We start from the raw sequence: 27,858 nt of genomic DNA, 5'->3' as shown, positions 1-27,858 counted from the left end.
CCCGGACAGGACTACCCACGACCCAGATCGACCAATCGGAAGGCCAGACTACAAGATCAACCTACTTTGCTTGTTGCCTATATAATCTGTACGAAATGTTTAGAGCGGTCTCTTTTCCAACGATTCCATACGAATCAGACAGAAGGGGCCGTGCTGCACGATTTGCCAGATATCTTCACACTGAATAAACTGTCTTACTAAATACTGTTCCACCCTGTCCAGCGTATTGACTTGGTCTCATTTCTCTAGTAACGAATCATCAACAAGAGTTACCTCTGCTGCAGAGGATAAGTTCATTAGAGTTACCAGCCCCAAAAATTTCAGCCCAAATAAATGCTTCACATAGTTCAAGTAACATATCTCAACATCAACTGTTCAGAGGAGACTGCGTGAATCAGACCTTCATGGTCTATTTGCTGCAAAAAAAAACACTACTAAAGGACACCAATAAGAAGAAGAGACTTGCTTGGGCCAAGAAACACGAGCAATGGACATTAGACCGGTGGAAATCTGTCCTTTGGTCTGATGAGTCCATATTTGAAATGTTTGATTCCAACCGCTGTGTCTTTGTGAGACGCAGAGTAGGTGAACGGATGATCTCTGCATATTTAGAGGGAACATTGCTCCCTAGTAACGGTGGAAGATTTATATGTATGAAAACCCATTAAGAACAAGTCAGTTGTATAATGCCTCTCACGGTGATAACTAGAGGTCGACCGATTATGATTTTTCAACGCCGATACCGATACCGATAATTGGAGGACCAAAAAAATAAGATTTTTAAAATGTATTTGTAATAATGACAATTACAACAATACTTAATGAACACTTATTTTAACTTAATATAATACATCAATAAAATCAATTTAGCCTCAAATAAATAATGAAACATGTTCAATTTGGTTTACATAATGCAAAAACAAAGTGTTGGAGAAGAAAGTAAAAGTGCAATATGTTCCATGTAAAAAAGCTAACGTTTAAGTTCCTTGCTCAGAACATGAGAACATATAAAAGCTGGTGGCTCCTTTTAACATGAGTCTTCAATATTCCCAGGTAAAAAGTTCTAGGTTGTAGTTATTATAGGAATTATAGGACTATTTCTCTCTATACGATTTGTATTTCATATACTTTTGACTATTGGATGTTCTTATAGGCACTTTAGTATTGCCAGTGTAACAGTATAGCTTCCATCCCTCTCCTCGCCGCTACCTGGGCTCGAACCAGGAACACATCGACAACAGCCACCCTCGAAGCAGCGTTACCCATGCAGAGCAAAGGGAACAACTGCTCCAAGTCTCAGAGCGACTTGTCTCAGAGTGACGTTTGAAACGCTATTAGCGTGCACCCCGCTAACTAGCTAGCCATTTCACATCGGTTACACCAGTCTAATCTCGGGAGTTGATAGGCTTGAAGTCATAAACAGCGCAATGCTTGAAGCACAATGAAGAGCTGCTGGCAAAACGCACGAAAGTGCTGTTTGAATGAATGCTTACGAGCCTGCTGGTGCCTACCATCGCTCAGTCAGACTGCTCTATCAAATCATAGACTTAATTATAACATAATAAGACACAGAAATACAAGCCTTAGGTCATTACTATTGAATCCAAGATGGCGTAGCAGTCGGACGTGTGTTTGTATTGTCCTGTATTGTCCTGTCGCGTGTAAATAGTAAATAGTAAATAGTCTTCGTATTTTTCGTATACATTTCGTATATATTTTAATTTCACTTTCCATCTAGGAACTGAATATACATTCCTACATTCCGCCTCACCCAATGTGGTACGGACCTGCTATTCTTTTTATACTTTAGAACCGTAACCCCAAGCAGAAGCTAGCCAGATAACTAGCTACTAGCTAGTAGTCAGTTAGCCACTGCTGCGGTCTTCACCCTCAACTCGGACACAGCCAGCTTCAATACCGGGCCAATACCTGCCAGTCTGCAAGCGCGATATCAACCCAGAGCATATAGGACTGCTTTTTCTCTACCACATCACCGGATTCCTGACGCAAGCTCTGGACAATTACACCGTATCATCACAGCTAGCTAGCTGCAACCGAGTGGCTACTACTGGCTAACACCTCTGTCCCGAAGCAAGCACCAGTTAGCCTTGAGCTAGCCTCGAGCTAGGCCCATCTGCCGGCTAGCTGAAGAGGTCTACCAGCGAATTCTTGGGCTACAATACCAGCTACAAGCTAATTTAGCCATTTTTTTTTGCCGCTGCTAGTAGCTTTTACCTTCTGCACAGACACCAGCCCTGTTATTAGCCTGGATATTACTCACCAATTTACCAGCATCGGACTGTCTCTCGACAACAACGCCGGATTCCTGCCGTAATCCCTGAGCCACTGCTTCTGATCCTCACAGCTAGCTTGCGGCTAGCGCAGCTAGTGCCACTGCCACGAAGCTAGCACCAGTTAGCAAACACAATTCTACAATTCACAACCTCTCTTTCGCCATCGCCATCTGGCTTGGATTCTCTGTCGACACAACCACGTCTGAGCAGACCCCCTCCGTCTGAGCAGACCACCCCCCGGGCTACTAACTTTAAACGCCGCGTGCTAGCTTAGTGGAGGCCTCCTCTGCTCCATCTACGGCTGCCCCCTGGACACTATGATCACTTGGCTACATACAGTGAGGGAAAAAAGTATTTGATCCCCTGCTGATTTTGTACGTTTGCCCACTGACAAAGAAATGATCAGTCTATAATTTTAATGGTAGGTTTATTTGAACAGTGAGAGACAGAATAACAACAAAAATATCCAGAAAAACGCATGTCAAAAATGTTATAAATTGATTTGCATTTTAATGAGGGAAATAAGTATTTGACCCCCTCTCAATCAGAAAGATTTCTGGCTCCCAGGTGTCTTTCATACAGGTAACGAGCTGAGATTAGGAGCACACTCTTAAAGGGAGTGCTCCTAATCTCAGTTTCTTACCTGTATAAAAGACACCTGTCCACAGAAGCAATCAATCAATCAGATTCCAAACTCTCCACCATGGCCAAGACCAAAGAGCTCTCCAAGGATGTCAGGGACAAGATTGTAGATCTACACAAGGCTGGAATGGGCTACAAGACCATTGCCAAGCAGCTTGGTGAGAAGGTGACAACAGTTGGTGCGATTATTCGCAAATGGAAGAAACACAAAACAACTGTCAAACTCCCTTGGCCTAGGGCTCCATGCAAGATCTCACCTCGTGGAGTTGCAATGATCATGAGAATGGTGAGGAATCTGCCCAGAACTAAACAGGAGGATCTTGTCAATGATCTCAAGGCAGCTGGGACCATAGTCACCAAGAAAACAATTGGTAACACACTACGCCGTGAAGGACTGAAATCCTGCAGCGCCCGCAAGGTCCCCCTGCTCAAGAAAGCTCATATACATACCCGTCTGAAGTTTGCCAATGAACATCTGAATGATTCAGAGGACAACTGGGTGAACGTGTTGTGGTCAGACGAGACCAAAGTGGAGTTCTTTGGCATCAACTCAACTTGCCGTGTTTGGAGGAGGAGGAATGCTGCCTATGACCCCAAGAAACCATCCCCACCGTCAAACATGGAGGTGGAAACATTATGCTTTGGGGGTGTTTTTCTGCTAAGGGGACAGGACAACTTCACCGCATCAAAGGGACGATGGACGGGGCCATGTACCGTCAAATCTTGGGTGAAAACCTCCTTCCCTCAGCCAGGGCATTGAAAATGGGTCGTGGATGGGTATTCCAGCATGACAATGACCCAAAACACACGGCCAAGGCAACAAAGGAGTGGCTCAAGAAAAAGCACATTAAGGTCCTGGAGTGGCCTAGCCAGTCTCCAGACCTTAATCCCATAGAAAATCTGTGGAGGGAGCTGAAGGTTCGAGTTGCCAAACGTCAGCCTCGAAATCTTAATGACTTGAAGAAGATCTGCAAAGAGGAGTGGGACAAAATCCCTCCTGAGATGTGTGCAAACCTGGTGGCCAACTACAAGAAACATCTGACCTCTGTGATTGCCAACAAGGGTTTTGCCACCAAGTACTAAGTCATGTTTTGCAGAGGGGTCAAATACTTATTTCCCTCATTAAAATGCAAATCAATTTATAAAATTTTTGACATGCGTTTTTCTGGATTTTTTTGTTGATATTCTGTCTCTCACTGTTCAAATAAACATACCATTAAAATTACAGACTGATCATTTCATTGTCAGTGGGCAAACGAACAAAATCAGCAGGGGATCAAATACTTTTTTCCCTCACTGTAGCTGATGCATGCTTGACTGTCCATTAATTCACGGTACTCCATTCTGTTTATTTGTGTTTTATCTGTCGGCTCTGTGCTTTAACTCAGGATCTGTGTGTAGTTAATCCGACCCTCTCTGCCTAGTCGTCGCCATTTTTACCTGTTGTTGCTGTGTTAGACTAGCACCCTGTTATTGCTGCTGTTATCTTACCTGTTGTTTTAGCTAGCTCTCCCAATCAAGACCTGCAATCACTTTATGCCTTATTGTATGTCTCTCTCAAATATCAATATGCCTTGCATACTGTTGTTCAGGCTAGTTTTCATTATCATTGTTTTGGTTTGCAATGGACCCTGTAGTTCCACTCTCCGTACCTCTGATACCCCCTTTGTCCCACCCCCCACACATGCGGTGACCTCACCCATTGAGACCAGCATGTCCAGAGATACAACCTCTCTTATCATCACCCAGTGCCTGGGCTTGCCTCCGCTGTACCCGCGCCCCTCCATACCCCTGTCTGCACATTATGCCCAGAATCTATTCTACCACGCCCATAAATCTGCTCCTTTTATTCTTTGTCCCCAACGCTCTAGGCGACCAGTTTTGATAGCCTTTAGCCGCACCCTCATCCTACTACTCCTCTGTTCCTCGGGTGATGTGGAGGTAAACCCAGGCCCTGCATGTCCCCAGTCACCCTCATTTGTTGACTTCTGCGATTGAAAAAGCCTTGGCCTCATGCATGTCAACATCAGAAGCCTCCTCCCTAAGTTTGCCTTACTCACCGCTTTAGCACACTCTGCCAATCCTGATGTCCTTGCCGTGTCCGAATCCTGGCTTAGGAAGGCCACCAAAAATTCTGAGATTTCCATACCCAACTATAACACTTTCCGTCAAGATAGAACTGCCAAAGGGGGAGGAGTTGCAATCTACTGCAGAGATAGCCTGCAAAGTTCTGTCATACTTTCCAGGTCTATGCCCAAACAGTTCGAACTTCTAATTTTAAAAATTAATCTCTCCAGAAATAAGTCTCTCACTGTTGCCGCCTGCTACCGACCCCCCTCAGCTCCCAGCTGTGCCCTGGACACCATCTGTGAATTGATCGCTCCCCATCTAGCTTCAGAGTTTGTTCTGTTAGGTGACCTAAACTGGGATATGCTTAACACCCCGGCAGTCCTACAATCCAAGCTTGATGCCCTCAATCTCACACAAATCATCAAGGAACCCACCAGGTACAACCCTAAATCCGTAAACATGGGCACCCTAATAGACATTATCCTGACCAACCTGCCCTCCAAATACACCTCTGCTGTCTTCAATCAAGATCTCAGCGATCACTGCCTCATTACCTGTATCCGCCACGGGTCCGCGGTCAAACGACCACCCCTCATCACTGTCAAACGCTCCCTAAAACACTTCTGCGAGCAGGCCTTTCTAATCGACCTGGCCCGGGTACCCTGGAAGGATATTGACCTCATCCTGTCAGTTGAGGATGCCTGGTCATTCTTTAAATGTTACTTCCTCACCATATTAGACAAGCATGCTCCGTTCAAAAAATGCAGAACCAAGAACAGATATAGCCCTTGGTTCACTCCAGACCTGACTGCCCTCGACCAGCACAAAAACATCCTGTGGCGAACTGCAATAGCATCGAAGAGCCCCCGCGATATGCAACTGTTCAGGGAAGTCAGGAACCAATACACGCAGTCAGTCAGGAAAGCAAAGGCCAGCTTTTTCAAGCAGAAATTCGCATCCTGTAGCTCTAACTCCAAAAAGTTCTGGGATACTGTAAAGTCCATGGAGAACAAGAGCACCTCCTCCCAGCTGCCCACTGCACTGAGGCTAGGCAACACGGTCACCACCGATAAATCCGTGATAATCGAAGACTTCAACAAGCATTTCTCAATGGCTGGCCATGCCTTCCTCCTGGCGACTCCAACCTTGGCCAACAGCCCCGCCCCCCCCGCTGCTACTCGCCCAAGCCTCCCCAGCTTCTCCTTTACCCAAATCCAGATAGCAGATGTTCTGAAAGAGCTGGAAAACCTGGACCCATACAAATCAGCTGGGCTTGACAATCTGGACCCCCTATTTCTGAAACTGTCCGCCGCCATTGTCGCACCCCCTATTACCAGCCTGTTCAACCTCTCCTTCGTATCATCTGAGATCCCCAAGGATTGGAAAGCTGCCGCGGTCATCCCCCTCTTCAAAGGGGGAGACACCCTGGACCCAAACTGTTACAGACCTATATCCATCCTGCCCTGCCTATCTAAGGTCTTCGAAAGCCAAGTCAACAAACAGATCACTGACCATCTCGAATCCCACCGTACCTTTTCCGCTGTGCAATCCGGTTTCCGAGCCGGTCACGGGTGCACCTCAGCCACGCTCAAGGTACTAAACGACATCATAACCGCCATCGATAAAAGACATTACTGTGCAGCCGTCTTCATCGACCTGGCCAAGGCTTTCGACTCTGTCAATCACCATATTCTTATCGGCAGACTCAGTAGCCTCGGTTTTTCTAATGACTGCCTTGCCTGGTTCACCAACTACTTTGCAGACAGAGTTCAGTGTGTCAAATCGGAGGGCATGTTGTCCGGTCCTCTGGCAGTCTCTATGGGGGTACCACAGGGTTCAATTCTCGGGCCGACTCTTTTCTCTGTATACATCAATGATGTTGCTCTTGCTGCGGGCGATTCCCTGATCCACCTCTACGCAGACGACACCATTCTATATACTTCCGGCCCTTCCTTGGACACTGTGCTATCTAACCTCCAAACGAGCTTCAATGCCATACAACACTCCTTCCGTGGCCTCCAACTGCTCTTAAACGCTAGTAAAACCAAATGCATGCTTTTCAACCGTTCGCTGCCTGCACCCGCACGCCCGACTAGCATCACCACCCTGGATGGTTCCGACCTAGAATATGTGGACATCTATAAGTACCTAGGTGTCTGGCTAGACTGCAAACTCTCCTTCCAGACTCATATCAAACATCTCCAATCCAAAATCAAATCAAGAATCGGCTTTCTATTCCGCAACAAAGCCTCCTTCACTCACGCCGCCAAACTTACCCTAGTAAAACTGACTATCCTACCGATCCTCGACTTCGGCGATGTCATCTACAAAATAGCTTCCAACACTCTACTCAGCAAACTGGATGCAGTTTATCACAGTGCCATTCGTTTTGTTACTAAAGCACCTTATACGACCCACCACTGCGACCTGTATGCCCTAGTCGGCTGGCCCTCGCTACATGTTCGTCGTCAGACCCACTGGCTCCAGGTCATCTACAAGGCTATGCTAGGTAAAGTGCCGCCTTATCTCAGTTCACTGGTCACGATGGCTACACCCACCCCGCAGCACGCGCTCCAGCAGGTGTATCTCACTGATCATCCCTAAAGCTAAAACCTCATTTGGACGCCTTTCCTTCCAGTTCTCTGCTGCCTGCGACTGGAACGAATTGCAAAAATCTCTGAAGTTGGAGACTTTTATCTCCCTCAACAACTTTAAAAATCTGCTATCCGAGCAGCTAACCGACCGCTGCAGCTGTACATAGTCCATCTGTAAACTACCCACCCAATTTACCTACCTCACCCCCCCATACTGCTTTTATTTATTTACTTTTCTGCTCTTTTGCACACCAGTATCTCTTCTTGCACATGATCATCTGATGATTTATCACTCCAGTGTTAATCTGCTAAATTGTAATTATTCGATTTATTGCCTACCTCATGCCTTTTGCACACATTGTATATAGATTCTCTTTTTTTCTACCATGTTATTGACTTGTTTATTGTTTACTCCATGTGTAACTCTGTGTTGTCTGTTCACACTGCTATGCTTTATCTTGGCCAGGTCGCAGTTGCAAATGAGAACTTGTTCTCAACTAGCCTACCTGGTTAAATAAAGGTGAAATAAAAAAATAAATAAAAATAAAAATAAAAAATTAATATGGTCGAATCCGGAAACTATCATCTCGAAAACAAAACATTCATTCTTTCAGTGAAATACGGAACCGTTCCATGTTTTATCTAACGGGTGGCATCCATAAGTCTAAATATTCCTGTTACATTGCACAACCTTCAATGTTATGTCATAATTACGTAAAATTCTGGCAAATTAGTTCGCAACGAGCCAGGCGGCCCAAACTTTTGCATATACCCTGACTCTGCGTGCAATGAATGCAAGAGAAGTGACACAATTTCACCTGGTTAATATTGCCTGCTAACCTGGATTTCTTTTAGCTAAATATGCAGGTTTAAAAATATATACTTCTGTGTATTGATTTTAAGAAAGGCATTGATGTTTATGGTTAGGTACACGTTGGAGCAACGACAGTCCTTTTTCGTGAATGCGCACCGCATCGATTATATGCAACGCAGGACACGCTAGATAAACTAGTAATATCATCAACCATGTGTAGTTATAACTAGTGATTATGATTGATTGATTGATTGTTTTTTATAAGATAAGTTTAATGCTAGCTAGCAACTTACCTTGGCTTCTTACTGCCTTCGCGTAACAGGCAGGCTCCTCGTGAGGCAGGTGGTTAGAGCTTTGGACTAGTTAACCGTAAGGTTGCAAGATTGAATCCCTGAATCTGTCGTTCTGCCCCTGAACAAGGCAGTTAACCCACTGTTCCTAGGCCGTCATTGAAAATAAGAATGTGTTCTTAATTGACTTGCCTAGTTAAATAAAGGTTAAAAAAAAAATCGGCAAAATCGGCGTCCAAAAATACCGATTTCCGATTGTTATGAAAACTTGAAATCGGCCCTAATTAATCGGCCATTCCGATTAATCGGTTGACCTCTAGTGATAACTGAACTACTTTAATGAGAGAGATTTTTGTCCCGATTGGACAGCACATACTGTACCACGTCCACTTGCAATCTCCCCTGCCTTCTTTTCCCTCCATGCCTGCCAGGCTAGCCCAGGCCAGAGCAGCCATGTATCCTCACTGATAGAGGCAGAGCCAATATGAATTAGGCAGGGGATTGGAGGCCTTTTATAATATATAAGTCTGGGTGCCATCAACAACCCCTGATCTTCTTCCGCTGAGCAAGGCAGTTTCCTGGGCGCCAAAAATGTGAATGTCAATTAAGGCAGCCCCCAGCACCTCTCTGATTCAGAGGTTTGAAGGCATTCAGTCGAAGGCATTCAGTTGTACAACTGACTAGGTATCCCCCTTTCCCCATCTCCAACACTCTAGTGCTGCTAACATGCTCAAACAACCACCATAAAGCTTAAAAGCTACTGCTTGGAACACAGTAATGAAGTTCTCTCTGAGGCTTGACAGACACAGACCAATTCTTCTACTGACCAAACACACAAGCATGCATGCACACACACACACATATGCTCACAGCTCTTCCTGGAATAGGGCTGTAATATGATGCCATTGCCAGTAAGACATTTTGCCTTTCAACTCTTGGAGGGAATATAATTGTATGTCTGTGTCAGGTTTTTACATTACATAAGTCCATAATGGAGAAGAATAACATGTATGTAGGTTTGGAGGCATGTTCCTGCTACCAAACATCCAAACTCCATTCCATCTCATATAGCATAATTGAACAGCAAACCTGGTTTCAAAAAACAAATAAAGGAACAACTCACGGTACAACGCCTCTCCCCCATGTGACCTACTTGTTGTGTGTATGTACTGACATGTATGTGTAACTGATAGATGCACACACACACACACACACACACACTACATGTTACTGTTTTTAAATGTATGTAAATTGTAAAGTCTTTTGTCTGTAAATTATTTTTCGTTATGTGTCGGACCCCAGTAAGATTAGCTGTCACCATTGTCATCGGCTAATAGGGATCCTAATAAATCAAAATCAAATCAAATGTTATGATGGATAGGTTTTGGGGTTGTTTATTTGGTGTTTAGGTTGAACCTTCTAAGATAAGCAGTCTGGTGTTAGCTAATCCTGGGACAGAAAGCCTCCATAGGATTTATTCTCCCTGTTGTTATTTCAAATCACACAGGTTTTAGTGTCTCACTCTTTCTGATGAGATAATAAAAAACAGACTACATGATACAATTGGGAATGACAAAAAAAGAATCAAGACACTCGTGTCGTAGGCCGCTCTCTTTCTCACCACAGACATTCACATCATCTCCCTATTCTCTTGCTGTCACCAAATGTATCCTCCTAATCTGATTCTCTAGCGAGATTAGATTGGAGAAAGTGACCCGGTGTGCTGTGGTCCCTGTCTCTCTCTCTTTCTTAAAACCTTGTCGTGGCTATGTCAATTTTCATCCTCCATGTTCTTCTATGCCCTAGGCATGTTGGAACTGCTGCCGTTGTGCGTCTGTGACTGTAATTACACTTTTTAATTAAAGAATAACTAGGTCGTTGACACATCTGCAGTGCTTTGAAACAAGCAGAGGGACCACTATGCTCGCTGACACCAGATCGTCTCTAAAGCCCTGTTTGAACAGCCGTAGGTTGTCTGACTCTAACACATGCATGGGTGCGTGTGAGCAGGACCATTCATTCACTGTGCTGTGTTGAACCTGTTTAAGGGCTTACTATTATGTCTGTTATTACTGTTTCTGCCATTTTAGTCTTGATGTGTTCTTCCCCCATAGAGTTTTAAAAACGATTGTGATGTGAACCCGATTGGATATGTTGTACTACTATAAATTAAACTACTACATTCTACAATCCAGAAAGATAATTGAAACCTAAGCTAAACTATGAAAAAGCCATCTCATAGCTGTTAAGAACTTTGAAGTAGTGCTCCTCAATAAATATCTGTTTCACACAGGCACTTTAGGGCAAATGTGAATACAAGTGTTAGAGCCCTGCTTCTCCAGTGAAGCAAATGGGATTCAGTTAGCAGGCTATGAACGGCTGGCCATAATGTGGAGTCTCTCTCTGGTGCCATCCCTGCAGCACTCTTCTGTGCGGAACTCTTCTTCATTAGTCAGCTAATTGTTGGAGAGGTTGCTAACGGCTACAGCAGATGCTGCTGTTTGCAGCATAAGAACTGTTTCTGGGTATTCCGATTGTAGGAAGTTGGTCACTCGTGACAGACTAGCTGGCCAGCGCTAGCCAGCTTTGGTTCTGGGTTCCCAGATTAATAAGAGGTACTTGTGGAAGTGTGTCATGTGAACGAAAAGGGCCTAACACGCTGTCCCCTTCATCCCTCTCTCAGCTGCCATTTCTGAGAGGGCTTTGATTCCTTATGCAAGCATATGCTAATTCTTCCCCAAACTATTGTTGTGTATAATAATGTGTATTTTAATATGTATATGGATGTGTAGTTTAATGTGTACATTGTATGTTGATATGTATTGTTGTGCAAAACAGGGCTCATCTGGAAAAGAGACTTTGGTCTCAGCATTGACTACCTGTAAATAAATAAATACAACTAATTTAACCAGATTCCTGTGCTGAGGTTGGAGCTTTTAAACATAAAGAATCAGTTCTTATAATTAGGCTTGTGAGGAATCCAGATTGGCATACATTCATACTGACCTTGTGCCATCCCAGGATATTCGGTAATACTGGCACTGAACACAAGGAGCGTTATTATCAAACCCCACTGAGACTCTGTAATCCGAAGGTTAGCAATGCTAACAAGTACATGTAAAATCCCATAACAAATGCCAGATAAATGCTATTGAGCACATTGTGAACGTTTTATACAGTCTCTGATATAAACTATTAGCAGGACAGACATCCCCAGCTCATAAATTCATACAAGTAACTCGAAAATGCTGCTCACAGTTTGCTGCACTCACAAAACAAATATTAGACCGCAAGGCTCTTGATCCAGGAGCGGATTCTCTGCTGTTACCAAGATAAGCTTGATTTTGCAAGAAGCTAACCACTTAGCTAGATAACTATACTGAACAAAAATATAAATACAACATGTAAAGTGTTGGTCCCATGTTTCATGAGCTGAAATAAAAGATCCCAGAAATGTTCCATACGCACAAAAAGCTTATTTCTCTAAAATGTTGTGCACAAATTTGTTTACATCCCTGTTAGTGAGTATTTCTCCTTTGCAAAGATAAGCCATCCACCTGACAGGTATAGCATATCAAGAAGCTGATTAAACAGCATGATCATTACACAGATGCACCTTGTTTTGGGACAATAAAAGGACATTCTAAAATGTGTAGTTTTGTCACACAACACAATGACACGGATGTCTCAAGTTTTGAGGGAGTGTGCAGTTGACATGCTTACTGCAGGGATGTCCACCAGAACTGTTGCCAGATAATTAGATGTTAATTTCTCTACCATAAGCCGCCTCAAACGTCATTTTAGAGAATTAGGCAGTACTTCCAACCGGCCTCAAAACCGCAGACTACGTGTAACCACGCCAGCCCAGGACCGTCACATCCGAGACCAGCCACACGGACAGCTGATGAAACTGAGTATTTCTGTCTGTAATAAAGCCCTTTTGTGAGGAAAAAACTCATTCTGATTGGCTGGGCCTGGCTCCCCAGTGAGTGGGCCTATGTCTTCCCAGGCCCACCCATGGCTGTGCCCCTGCCCAGTCATGTGAAATCCATAGATTAGGGCCTAATGAATGTATTTGAATTTACTGATTTACTTATATGAACTGTACCTCGGTAAAATCGGTGAAATCGTTACATGTTTTGTTTATATTTTTGTTCAGTATATCGACAAAATTAGCAAACCAAATGCACAACTGCAGAATATTTAGAAATTGTATTAGTTACAAGATATCTAGCTGTTGTGAATTCCATACTGTAACTAGATCACCTGGTGTGTGCTGCACCACAGTGAGTGACTCACAAAGCTCTGGTCTCTCATTGTTGTGTTCTTGTAAACAAACACCACGTGACTGGGGACTACTGGTAAGCATCATAAAGAAAAATAATGTGACAAGTGAAAGGAAGAATGCGATCTGCTTTATCTCCTAAAGCATTGCACAAGTTCACTGCAGGTATTTATTTAAAAAGTAGCTACAATTTGTAACGGCAGTCTAGCTCTTCCTCCGACGAGGAGAGGCGAGAAGGATCGGAGGACCAATGTGCAGCGTGGTAAGTTTCCATGATTTAATATACACGAAAACAAGACACTATACAAAATAACAAACAAACTAACCGTCACAGTCCCGTGTGGCACAAACACTGACACAGGAAACAACCACCCACAAAATCCCAACACAAAACAAGCCACCTATATATGATTCTCAATCAGGGACAACGATTGACAGCTGCCTCTGATTGAGAACCATATTAGGCTGAACACAGAAACAGACAAACTAGACACACAACATAGAATGCCCACCCAGCTCACGTCCTGACCAACACTAAAACAAGCAAAACACATAAGCACTATGGTCAGGACGTGACACAATTATTCAAATGTATTAAAAAACTTAAAAGAAAATAGTTTCATTGGTATTGACTGTATTGAAAAACCATCCCATGGCTATTTCCAAATACCCTGGTATAAGGTATATACGGTATACCGCCCAAGCCTACTTCTAATGAGTCTGGCTCAAACCAGCCGAACTCACACGTCCATCCAGGCCGACACCTGGTAACCCCAGGTGACCTCCTCTTTGAGACTCCCAGGAGCCAGGCGGTACGTGGACCAGGCTGGGCCCAACAGGCCAAGTTTGCCAAGGTGAGGGCCTGGGTCCCTGGGATGAAGGAGGAGTGTGTGCTGAGGATGGGTGAGGAGGCCAGGCTTTGTTGGTTAAAACCCCGTAAGGTTGATGTCCGCGCCCCATGGACATCTAATTAGCATAATAATACAATCCCCATCAAAATCTATCAGTTTAAGCTATCTGTTTTTTTGCATTGGATGTGTCTCAATCCACCACATCCGCCTATGTTGCACTTCCGCATCTGTGGTGAAAGTTGACAGAGCTAAAGCGGTATTTGTCAGACCGAGACATTCCAAAAATTGGTCTTCTCACAAAATCGTCTGTAGTGTCCGAACGGTTTGGCCTAAAACTATACAACCCTTCTATGGAAAGATGAGACTCTCACAAACACAATGGTGTTCTCCGTTTTGCTCTACGACCTCCACACTCGTCTGAAGTCGGTACAGCCGATCTGCCAACTTCTGTCTGTAGTGTCCCAACTGTTTGGGCTACACACTAATATGACCCGTCAGTGCAAATGTGAGACTCTCATCAAATACTATATTTTTGTTTTTTGGGGATTCTTCAAGGGATCTTAAAATTCAAAATCAAATGGCTAAATTATCCTTGATATGACCTTCTTAAAAAAATTCCATATAGCTTTGTAGAACCCCCCTTCGTCTTAGACAGGACTTAGACTCTGATGGGTTAATTAGGGAAATGAAAGAGGCCGGGAAAATGGCGAATGCCAGAGCCAGCATAGTGCTGTCTCTGTGTCCACTCAGGTTTCACTTTCAAAGGGGCAGCCTGCCTTTTGTGGTCCACCTCACTGTCCCAGGGCTACAGCTAACAGACTCCCCCAGCTCTAGCCTTGTGTTTGGTTTATGTGTTGTTTCCTACCGTTTAGGCACATACTTTTTCTTACAGAGAAGGGGGTTGTTTCAAATAAGTAGTGACTGAACTGTTCCAGGCAAAGTTAGCAGTTGCTCTGTTCTGTTTGCTTGAATAGACAGGGGGTGCCATAGCTTTTACCGTGTTGTTATGCTATCTGAGTGACTCAAACATAACTCAATCAATGCCATGATATTTCAGGAATTATCTTTTCGAAATACTTTTTATCTGGTTTTAGTCGTTTAACTTTACACTGAAAACGTTTTACCATCCCAAATATTATTTTCAGAAATGTTTGTAATTTGGAGTGGCGGCATTGATTTAGCCGCATTGAACGCAAAGTTTAATATAAATATGTCAGCAATCTAAGCTACTGCCTTTATCTGAGTTGTACATTAACAAACAGGCATTTGTTTTGTGGTCATTGTGGCTATTGTGGGACTAAACTTGCTATTCTTCTCTATAACAAAGGCTGGGTCAAACTGTTTCTGCCTGCAGAGGACGACTCGCACTGTGCTGTTCTCTGTGCTGGCATTATATAGTGTCCGTTGTTGTCACAGGTGCATGTTGAGTCACCCCCACTATTTTTCCATTAGCTGCTGGAGTCTGGTCATGAGGGCATTGACCTTTTACCCACCTGTGGGGTTTCTGCAACAGTCACCCTACCATGGCCAGTAACAAGTATATTGAAAATGACAGCGGGGAGTGGGGGGTATGGGGTGGATGTATGTATGAACATGGTTTTCATCATAGTGATTAAACCATGCATCTGCTAGGTGGCATGTAAGCAAGGGGCAATGCTGACGTCCCACTGTTGACTCGTGAATTACTCAACACTTCTGCTTTTGATTAATGAGGAGAATGAAACCTCCCAATGTTTGAGTGTCTTGTGGAGTTACTTCTGCCTGTTCTCCTGAGCTCACAGTACCGGGGTGGAACCAGATCCAGTGTGAGTGTAATTTGTAGCTGTGGGCTGCAGTGTGGACAGTGACAGGTCAGGTCAGGCCTAATGCTGGTTTATTCAGAGGGATGTTTACCTGTCCCTCCCTTCCGGCCAGGACACACACACAGCAACTATAGTAAAAGCATTCCTATGTTTGTGAAGAGAGAGAGAGCTACAGTGGTTATGATGAGCATGCAGGCTGGGGTAGAGGCAGGCAGGCAGCTGCTGTCTGTGCTGCTTGATGGGGGAGACAGAAACCACAAAATGTTGCTGCTGGGACTGCAGATCCTTCACTAGCAGCCTGAAACACACCATCTATTAATAATAAACATATGAGATATCCCTTCCGCCTCCCCTTTTTTGGGGGTCTAAAATACGCCTTCAAATGCATTATCGATGGCGTTAACTTCGCGGTGGAAAATAAGGCTTGTTGCTGTCACTAAATTCACCAGGCCGCTGTGTGATGTCATTTGGTGTGAAGCAAGAAATAACATGATTATTGACATTTCAAACATGCCTTTGTTTGATTCTTCTGAAAATGACATTGTTGTTGTTTAAGTGATAATGCCCGAGAAGCCGGTGTTTGGAGGATATATTGGCACCTGTATTGTTAGGCCTGAGACAAAGTCGAAAGAAATGTGAGATAATATCTAGATTTTTATAGTGGCTGGCTGGGCTGATGAGACAGTGGATTGTGCAGTCAGATGGAACAGAGTAAATGGGCATTTTAAAGTCATAGATTTAGCCTGTGGTAACTTGTGGAATAGACACCGGCTGGAATGTGGTTTTAAACAATCAGCATTCAGGATTAGACCCATCCGTTGTTTAATGAAATGCAACGATGGGACAAGATGAACTGTGGCCCATTTGCAAGTACATTCCCTGTAAAGTTGATGCTTGAGAGAGCAAGCTGGCGTTAAAACCTATATCTCAAAATATATTTTAAACAGGAAACAGAGCAGTCTTCTGATGTACCGGTTACTCCACTGAGGTGTATAGGTTACTCCACTGAGGTGTATAGGTTACTCCACTGAGGTGTGTATAGGTTACTCCACTGAGGTGTATATAGGTTATTCCACTGAGGTGTGTATAGGTTACTCCACTGAGGTGTGTATAGGTTATTCCACTGAGGTGTATATAGGTTACTCCACTGAGGTGTGTATAGGTTACTCCACTGAGGTGTGTATAGGTTACTCCACTGAGGTGTGTATAGGTTACTCAACCGAGGTGTATATAGGTTACTCCACTGAGCTGTATATAGGTTATTCCACTGAGGAGTGTATAGGTTAATCCACTGAGGTGTGTATAGGTTTCTCCACTGAGGTGTACAGGTTATTCCACGAGGTGTATAGGTTATTCCACTAAGGTGTGTATAGGATATTCCACTGAGGTGTATATAGGTTACTCCACTGAGGTGTATAGGTTATTCCACTGAGGAGTGTATAGGTTAATCCACTGAGATGTGTATAGGTTTCTCCACTGAGGTGTACAGGTTATTCCACTAAGGTGTATAGGTTATTCCACTAAGGTGTGTATAGGATATTTCACTGAGGTGTGTATAGGTTACTCCACTGAGGTGTATATAGGTTATTCCACTGAGGAGTGTATAGGTTAATCCACTGAGGTGTGTATAGGTTTCTCCACTGAGGTGTACAGGTTATTCCACGAGGTGTATAGGTTATTCCACTAAGGTGTGTATAGGATATTCCACTGAGGTGTATATAGGTTACTCCACTGAGGTGTATAGGTTATTCCACTGAGGAGTGTATAGGTTAATCCACTGAGGTGTGTATAGGTTTCTCCACTGAGGTGTACAGGTTATTCCACTGAGGTGTATAGGTTATTCCACTAAGGTGTGTATAGGATATTTCACTGAGGTGTGTATAGGTTACTCCACTGAGGTGTATAGGTTACTCCACTGAGGTGTATATAGGTTATTCCACTGAGGAGTGTATAGGTTAATCCACTGAGGTGTGTATAGGTTTCTCCACTGAGGTGTACAGGTTATTCCACGAGGTGTATAGGTTATTCCACTAAGGTGTGTATAGGATATTCCACTGAGGTGTATATAGGTTACACCACTGAGGTGTATATAGGTTATTCCACTGAGGAGTGTATAGGTTAATCCACTGAGGTGTGTATAGGTTACTCCACTGAGGTGTACAGGTTACTCCACTGAGGTGTATATAGGTTATTCCACTGAGGAGTGTATAGGTTAATCCACTGAGGTGTGTATAGGTTACTCCACTGAGGTGTACAGGTTATTCCACTGAGGTGTATAGGTTATTCCACTAAGGTGTGTATAGGATATTTCACTGAGGTGTGTATATGTTACTCCACTGAGGTGTATAGGTTACTCCACTGAGGTGTATAGGTTACTCCACTGAGGTGTACAGGTTATTCCACTGAGGTGTATAGGTTACTCCACTGAGGTGTGTATAGGATATTCCACTGAGGTGTGTATAGGTTACTCCACTGAGGTGTATAGGTTACTCCACTGAGGTGTATATGTTAATCCACTGAGGTGTATATGTTAATCCACTGAGGTGTATATAGGTTATTCCACTGAGGTGTGTATAGGTTATTCCACTGAGGTGTAAAGGTTATTCCACTGAGGTGTGTAAAGGATATTCCACTGAGGTGTGTATAGGTTACTCCACTGATGTGTGTATAGGTTACTCCACTGAGGTGTATAGGTTACTCCACTGAGGTGTGTATAGGTTACTCCACTGAGGTGTATAGGTTACTCCACTGAGGTGTATATAGGTTATTCCACTGAAGTGTGTACAGGTTACTCCACTGAGGTGTGTATAGGTTATTCCACTGAGGTGTATATGTTATTCCACTGAGGTGTATATGTTATTCCACTGAGGTGTATAGGTTTCTCCACTGAGGTGTACAGGTTATTCCACTGAGGTGTATAGGTTATTCCACTAAGGTGTGTATAGGATATTTCACCTGGGTGTGTATAGGTTACTCCACTGAGGTGTATAGGTTACTCCACTGAGGTGTATAGGTTACTCCACTGAGGTGTACAGGTTATTCCACTGAGGTGTATAGGTTACTCCACTGAGGTGTGTATAGGATATTCCACTGAGGTGTGTATAGGTTACTCCACTGAGGTGTATAGGTTACTCCACTGAGGTGTATATGTTAATCCACTGAGGTGTATATGTTAATCCACTGAGGTGTATATAGGTTATTCCACTGAGTGTGTATAGGTTATTCCACTGAGGTGTGTATAGGTTATTCCACTGAGGTGTAAAGGTTATTCCACTGAGGTGTGTAAAGGATATTCCACTGAGGTGTGTATAGGTTACTCCACTGAGGTGTGTATAGGTTACTCCACTGAGGTGTATAGGTTACTCCACTGAGGTGTGTATAGGTTACTCCACTGAGGTGTATAGGTTACTCCACTGAGGTGTATATAGGTTATTCCACTGAAGTGTGTACAGGTTACTCCACTGAGGTGTGTATAGGTTATTCCACTGAGGTGTATATGTTATTCCACTGAGGTGTATATGTTATTCCACTGAGGTGTATAGGTTTCTCCACTGAGGTGTACAGGTTATTCCACTGAGGTGTATAGGTTATTCCACTAAGGTGTGTATAGGATATTTCACCTGGGTGTGTATAGGTTACTCCACTGAGGTGTATAGGTTACTCCACTGAGCTGTATATAGGTTGTTCCACTGAGGAGTGTATAGGTTAATCCACTGAGGTGTGTATAGGTTTCTCCACTGAGGTGTACAGGTTATTCCACTGAGGTGTATAGGTTATTCCACTGAGGTGTGTATAGGATATTCCACTGAGGTGTGTATAGGTTACTCCACTGAGGTGTATATGTTAATCCACTGAGGTGTATATAGGTTATTCCACTGAGTGTGTATAGGTTATTCCACTGAGGTGTGTATAGGTTATTCCACTGAGGTGTGTATAGGTTACTCCACTGAGGTGTGTATAGGTTATTCCACTGAGGTGTGTATAGGTTACTCCACCAAGGTGTGTATAGGTTACTCCACTGAGTGTGTGTATAGGTTACTCCACCGAGGTGTATATAGGTTACTCCACTGAGGTGTGTATAGGTTATTCCACTGAGGTGTATATAGGTTACTCCACTGAGGTGTGTATAGGTTACTCCACTGAGGTGTGTATAGGTTACTCCACTGAGTGTGTGTATAGGTTACTCCACCGAGGTGTATATAGGTTACTCCACTGAGGTGTGTATAGGTTACTCCACTGAGGTGTGTATAGGTTACTCCACTGAGGTGTGTATAGGTTACTCCACTGAGTGTGTATATAGGTTACTCCACCGAGGTGTGTATAGGTTACTCCACTGAGTGTGTGTATAGGTTACTCCACCGAGGTGTATATAGGTTACTCCACTGAGGTGTGTATAGGTTATTCCACTGAGGTGTGTATAGGTTACTCCACTGAGGTGTGTATAGGTTACTCCACTGAGGTGTGTATAGGTTACTCCACTGAGGTGTGTATAGGTTACTCCACTGAGGTGTGTATAGGTTTCTCCACTGAGGTGTATAGGTTACTCCACTGAGGTGTGTATAGGATATTCCACTGAGGTGTGTATAGGTTATTCCACTGAGGTGTGTATAGGTTACTCCACTGAGGTGTGTATAGGTTACTCCACTGAGGTGTGTATAGGTTACTCCACTGAGGTGTATATAGGTTACTCCACTGAGGTGTGTATAGGTTACTCCACCGAGGTGTATATAGGTTACTCCACTGAGGTGTGTATAGGTTATTCCACTGAGGTGTGTATAGGTTACTCCACTGAGGTGTATTTAGGTTACTCCACTGAGGTGTGTATAGGTTATTCCACTGAGGTGTGTATAGGTTACTCCACTGAGGTGTGTATAGGTTACTCCACTGAGGTGTGTATAGGTTACTCCACTGAGGTGTGTATAGGTTACGCCACTGAGGTGTGTATAGGTTACTCCACTGAGGTGTGTATAGGTTACTCAACCGAGGTGTATATAGGTTACTCCACTGAGCTGTATATAGGTTATTCCACTGAGGAGTGTATAGGTTAATCCACTGAGGTGTGTATAGGTTTCTCCACTGAGGTGTACAGGTTATTCCACTGAGGTGTATAGGTTATTCCACTAAGGTGTGTATAGGATATTTCACTGAGGTGTGTATAGGTTACTCCACTGAGGTGTATAGGTTACTCCACTGAGGTGTATATAGGTTATTCCACTGAGGAGTGTATAGGTTAATCCACTGAGGTGTGTATAGGTTTCTCCACTGAGGTGTACAGGTTATTCCACGAGGTGTATAGGTTATTCCACTAAGGTGTGTATAGGATATTCCACTGAGGTGTATATAGGTTACTCCACTGAGGTGTATATAGGTTATTCCACTGAGGAGTGTATAGGTTAATCCACTGAGGTGTGTATAGGTTTCTCCACTGAGGTGTACAGGTTATTCCACTGAGGTGTATAGGTTATTCCACTAAGGTGTGTATAGGATATTTCACTGAGGTGTGTATAGGTTACTCCACTGAGGTGTATAGGTTACTCCACTGAGGTGTATAGGTTACTCCACTGAGGTGTACAGGTTATTCCACTGAGGTGTATAGGTTACTCCACTGAGGTGTGTATAGGATATTCCACTGAGGTGTGTATAGGTTACTCCACTGAGGTGTATAGGTTACTCCACTGAGGTGTATATGTTAATCCACTGAGGTGTATATAGGTTATTCCACTGAGTGTGTATAGGTTATTCCACTGAGGTGTGTATAGGTTATTCCACTGAGGTGTAAAGGTTATTCCACTGAGGTGTGTAAAGGATATTCCACTGAGGTGTGTATAGGTTACTCCACTGAGGTGTGTATAGGTTACTCCACTGAGGTGTATAGGTTACTCCACTGAGGTGTGTATAGGTTACTCCACTGAGGTGTATATAGGTTATTCCACTGAAGTGTGTACAGGTTACTCCACTGAGGTGTGTATAGGTTATTCCACTGAGGTGTATATGTTACTCCACTGAGGTGTATATAGGTTATTCCACTGAGGAGTGTATAGGTTAATCCACTGAGGTGTGTATAGGTTTCTCCACTGAGGTGTACAGGTTATTCCACGAGGTGTATAGGTTATTCCACTAAGGTGTGTATAGGATATTCCACTGAGGTGTATATAGGTTACTCCACTGAGGTGTATATAGGTTATTCCACTGAGGAGTGTATAGGTTAATCCACTGAGGTGTGTATAGGTTACTCCACTGAGGTGTACAGGTTACTCCACTGAGGTGTATATAGGTTATTCCACTGAGGAGTGTATAGGTTAATCCACTGAGGTGTGTATAGGTTACTCCACTGAGGTGTACAGGTTATTCCACTGAGGTGTATAGGTTATTCCACTAAGGTGTGTATAGGATATTTCACTGAGGTGTGTATAGGTTACTCCACTGAGGTGTATAGGTTACTCCACTGAGGTGTATAGGTTACTCCACTGAGGTGTACAGGTTATTCCACTGAGGTGTATAGGTTACTCCACTGAGGTGTGTATAGGATATTCCACTGAGGTGTGTATAGGTTACTCCACTGAGGTGTATAGGTTACTCCACTGAGGTGTATATGTTAATCCACTGAGGTGTATATGTTAATCCACTGAGGTGTATATAGGTTATTCCACTGAGTGTGTATAGGTTATTCCACTGAGGTGTGTATAGGTTATTCCACTGAGGTGTAAAGGTTATTCCACTGAGGTGTAAAGGTTATTCCACTGAGGTGTGTAAAGGATATTCCACTGAGGTGTGTATAGGTTACTCCACTGATGTGTGTATAGGTTACTCCACTGAGGTGTATAGGTTACTCCACTGAGGTGTGTATAGGTTACTCCACTGAGGTGTATAGGTTACTCCACTGAGGTGTATATAGGTTATTCCACTGAAGTGTGTACAGGTTACTCCACTGAGGTGTGTATAGGTTATTCCACTGAGGTGTATATGTTATTCCACTGAGGTGTATATGTTATTCCACTGAGGTGTATAGGTTTCTCCACTGAGGTGTACAGGTTATTCCACTGAGGTGTATAGGTTATTCCACTAAGGTGTGTATAGGATATTTCACCTGGGTGTGTATAGGTTACTCCACTGAGGTGTATAGGTTACTCCACTGAGGTGTATAGGTTACTCCACTGAGGTGTACAGGTTATTCCACTGAGGTGTATAGGTTACTCCACTGAGGTGTGTATAGGATATTCCACTGAGGTGTGTATAGGTTACTCCACTGAGGTGTATAGGTTACTCCACTGAGGTGTATATGTTAATCCACTGAGGTGTATATGTTAATCCACTGAGGTGTATATAGGTTATTCCACTGAGTGTGTATAGGTTATTCCACTGAGGTGTGTATAGGTTATTCCACTGAGGTGTAAAGGTTATTCCACTGAGGTGTGTAAAGGATATTCCACTGAGGTGTGTATAGGTTATTCCACTGAGGAGTGTATAGGTTAATCCACTGAGGTGTGTATAGGTTTCTCCACTGAGGAGTACAGGTTATTCCACTGAGGTGTATAGGTTATTCCACTAAGGTGTGTATAGGATATTTCACTGAGGTGTGTATAGGTTACTCCACTGAGGTGTATAGGTTACTCCACTGAGGTGTATATAGGTTATTCCACTGAGGAGTGTATAGGTTAATCCACTGAGGTGTGTATAGGTTTCTCCACTGAGGTGTACAGGTTATTCCACGAGGTGTATAGGTTATTCCACTAAGGTGTGTATAGGATATTCCACTGAGGTGTATATAGGTTACTCCACTGAGGTGTATATAGGTTATTCCACTGAGGAGTGTATAGGTTAATCCACTGAGGTGTGTATAGGTTTCTCCACTGAGGTGTACAGGTTATTCCACTGAGGTGTATAGGTTATTCCACTAAGGTGTGTATAGGATATTTCACTGAGGTGTGTATAGGTTACTCCACTGAGGTGTATAGGTTACTCCACTGAGGTGTATAGGTTACTCCACTGAGGTGTACAGGTTATTCCACTGAGGTGTATAGGTTACTCCACTGAGGTGTGTATAGGATATTCCACTGAGGTGTGTATAGGTTACTCCACTGAGGTGTATAGGTTACTCCACTGAGGTGTATATGTTAATCCACTGAGGTGTATATGTTAATCCACTGAGGTGTATATAGGTTATTCCACTGAGTGTGTATAGGTTATTCCACTGAGGTGTGTATAGGTTATTCCACTGAGGTGTAAAGGTTATTCCACTGAGGTGTGTAAAGGATATTCCACTGAGGTGTGTATAGGTTACTCCACTGAGGTGTGTATAGGTTACTCCACTGAGGTGTATAGGTTACTCCACTGAGGTGTGTATAGGTTACTCCACTGAGGTGTATATAGGTTATTCCACTGAAGTGTGTACAGGTTACTCCACTGAGGTGTGTATAGGTTATTCCACTGAGGTGTATATGTTATTCCACTGAGGTGTATATGTTATTCCACTGAGGTGTATATGTTATTCCACTGAGGTGTATAGGTTTCTCCACTGAGGTGTACAGGTTATTCCACTGAGGTGTATAGGTTATTCCACTGAGTGTGTATAGGTTATTCCACTGAGGTGTGTATAGGTTATTCCACTGAGGTGTAAAGGTTATTCCACTGAGGTGTGTAAAGGTTACTCCACTGAGGTGTGTATAGGTTACTCCACTGAGGTGTATAGGTTACTCCACTGAGGTGTGTATAGGTTACTCCACTGAGGTGTATATAGGTTATTCCACTGAAGTGTGTACAGGTTACTCCACTGAGGTGTGTATAGGTTATTCCACTGAGGTGTATATGTTATTCCACTGAGGTGTATAGGTTACTCCACTGAGGTGTATAGGTTACTCCACTGAGCTGTATATAGGTTGTTCCACTGAGGAGTGTATAGGTTAATCCACTGAGGTGTGTATAGGTTTCTCCACTGAGGTGTACAGGTTATTCCACTGAGGTGTATAGGTTATTCCACTGAGGTGTGTATAGGATATTCCACTGAGGTGTGTATAGGTTACTCCACTGAGGTGTATATGTTAATCCACTGAGGTGTATATAGGTTATTCCACTGAGTGTGTATAGGTTATTCCACTGAGGTGTGTATAGGTTATTCCACTGAGGTGTGTATAGGTTACTCCACTGAGGTGTGTATAGGTTACTCCACTGAGGTGTGTATAGGTTACTCCACTGAGGTGTATATAGGTTACTCCACTGAGGTGTGTATAGGTTATTCCACTGAGGTGTGTATAGGTTACTCCACTGAGGTGTGTATAGGTTACTCCACTGAGTGTGTGTATAGGTTACTCCACCGAGGTGTGTATAGGTTACTCCACTGAGTGTGTGTATAGGTTACTCCACCGAGGTGTATATAGGTTACTCCACTGAGGTGTGTATAGGTTACTCCACTGAGGTGTGTATAGGTTACTCCACTGAGGTGTGTATAGGTTACTCCACTGAGTGTGTGTATAGGTTACTCCACCGAGGTGTATATAGGTTACTCCACTGAGGTGTGTATAGGTTATTCCACCGAGGTGTGTATAGGTTACTCCACCGAGGTGTGTATAGGTTACTCCACTGAGTGTGTGTATAGGTTACTCCACCGAGGTGTATATAGGTTACTCCACTGAGGTGTGTATAGGTTATTCCACTGAGGTGTATATAGGTTACTCCACTGAGTGTGTACAGGTTACTCCACTGAGTGTGTACAGGTTACTCCACTGAGGTGTGTATAGGTTATTCCACTGAGGTGTATATGTTATTCCACTGAGGTGTATATGTTATTCCACTGAGGTGTATAGGTTTCTCCACTGAGGTGTACAGGTTATTCCACTGAGGTGTATAGGTTATTCCACTGAGTGTGTATAGGTTATTCCACTGAGGTGTGTATAGGTTATTCCACTGAGGTGTATATGTTAATCCACTGAGGTGTATATAGGTTATTCCACTGAGTGTGTATAGGTTATTCCACTGAGTGTGTATAGGTTATTCCACTGAGGTGTGTATAGGTTATTCCACTGAGGTGTAAAGGTTATTCCACTGAGGTGTGTAAAGGTTACTCCACTGAGGTGTGTATAGGTTACTCCACTGAGGTGTATAGGTTACTCCACTGAGGTGTATAGGTTACTCCACTGAGGTGTGTATAGGTTATTCCACTGAAGTGTGTACAGGTTACTCCACTGAGGTGTGTATAGGTTATTCCACTGAGGTGTATATGTTATTCCACTGAGGTGTATAGGTTACTCCACTGAGGTGTATAGGTTACTCCACTGAGCTGTATATAGGTTGTTCCACTGAGGAGTGTATAGGTTAATCCACTGAGGTGTGTATAGGTTTCTCCACTGAGGTGTACAGGTTATTCCACTGAGGTGTATAGGTTATTCCACTGAGGTGTGTATAGGATATTCCACTGAGGTGTGTATAGGTTACTCCACTGAGGTGTATATGTTAATCCACTGAGGTGTATATAGGTTATTCCACTGAGTGTGTATAGGTTATTCCACTGAGGTGTGTATAGGTTATTCCACTGAGGTGTGTATAGGTTACTCCACTGAGGTGTGTATAGGTTACTCCACTGAGGTGTGTATAGGTTACTCCACTGAGGTGTATATAGGTTACTCCACTGAGGTGTGTATAGGTTATTCCACTGAGGTGTGTATAGGTTACTCCACTGAGGTGTGTATAGGTTACTCCACTGAGTGTGTGTATAGGTTACTCCACCGAGGTGTGTATAGGTTACTCCACTGAGTGTGTGTATAGGTTACTCCACCGAGGTGTATATAGGTTACTCCACTGAGGTGTGTATAGGTTACTCCACTGAGGTGTGTATAGGTTACTCCACTGAGGTGTGTATAGGTTACTCCACTGAGTGTGTGTATAGGTTACTCCACCGAGGTGTATATAGGTTACTCCACTGAGGTGTGTATAGGTTATTCCACCGAGGTGTGTATAGGTTACTCCACCGAGGTGTGTATAGGTTACTCCACTGAGTGTGTGTATAGGTTACTCCACCGAGGTGTATATAGGTTACTCCACTGAGGTGTGTATAGGTTATTCCACTGAGGTGTATATAGGTTACTCCACTGAGTGTGTACAGGTTACTCCACTGAGTGTGTACAGGTTACTCCACTGAGGTGTGTATAGGTTATTCCACTGAGGTGTATATGTTATTCCACTGAGGTGTATATGTTATTCCACTGAGGTGTATAGGTTTCTCCACTGAGGTGTACAGGTTATTCCACTGAGGTGTATAGGTTATTCCACTGAGTGTGTATAGGTTATTCCACTGAGGTGTGTATAGGTTATTCCACTGAGGTGTATATGTTACTCCACTGAGGTGTGTATAGGTTACTCCACTGAGTGTGTGTATAGGTTACTCCACCGAGGTGTATATAGGTTACTCCACTGAGGTGTGTATAGGTTACTCCACTGAGGTGTGTATAGGTTACTCCACTGAGGTGTGTATAGGTTACTCCACTGAGTGTGTATATAGGTTACTCCACCGAGGTGTGTATAGGTTACTCCACTGAGTGTGTGTATAGGTTACTCCACCGAGGTGTATATAGGTTACTCCACTGAGGTGTGTATAGGTTATTCCACTGAGGTGTGTATAGGTTACTCCACTGAGGTGTGTATAGGTTACTCCACTGAGGTGTGTATAGGTTACTCCACTGAGGTGTGTATAGGTTACTCCACTGAGGTGTGTATAGGTTTCTCCACTGAGGTGTATAGGTTACTCCACTGAGGTGTGTATAGGTTATTCCACTGAGGTGTGTATAGGTTATTCCACTGAGGTGTGTATAGGTTACTCCACTGAGGTGTGTATAGGTTACTCCACTGAGGTGTGTATAGGTTACTCCACTGAGGTGTATATAGGTTACTCCACTGAGGTGTGTATAGGTTACTCCACCGAGGTGTATATAGGTTACTCCACTGAGGTGTGTATAGGTTATTCCACTGAGGTGTGTATAGGTTACTCCACTGAGGTGTATTTAGGTTACTCCACTGAGGTGTGTATAGGTTATTCCACTGAGGTGTGTATAGGTTACTCCACTGAGGTGTGTATAGGTTACTCCACTGAGGTGTGTATAGGTTACTCAACCGAGGTGTATATAGGTTACTCCACTGAGCTGTATATAGGTTATTCCACTGAGGAGTGTATAGGTTAATCCACTGAGGTGTGTATAGGTTTCTCCACTGAGGTGTACAGGTTATTCC

The 27,858-nt window shown here is 43.5% G+C and overlaps 1 protein-coding gene across 1 annotated transcript in view; it reads left to right on the top strand.

Annotated features, from left to right (window-relative positions):
* The window catches only part of LOC139548196 (serine/threonine-protein kinase NLK-like), a 168,632-nt gene that overhangs the window by 28,403 nt on the left and 112,371 nt on the right, over positions 1–27,858 (top strand). The gene's annotated exons all lie outside the window — the stretch shown is intronic.

This window comes from Salvelinus alpinus, chromosome 21 (genome assembly GCF_045679555.1).
Source record: "Salvelinus alpinus chromosome 21, SLU_Salpinus.1, whole genome shotgun sequence".
Taxonomy (NCBI): domain Eukaryota; kingdom Metazoa; phylum Chordata; class Actinopteri; order Salmoniformes; family Salmonidae; genus Salvelinus; species Salvelinus alpinus.
Note: the sequence above shows the minus strand (reverse complement) of the source record. Positions and strands in the feature narration are given on the sequence as shown.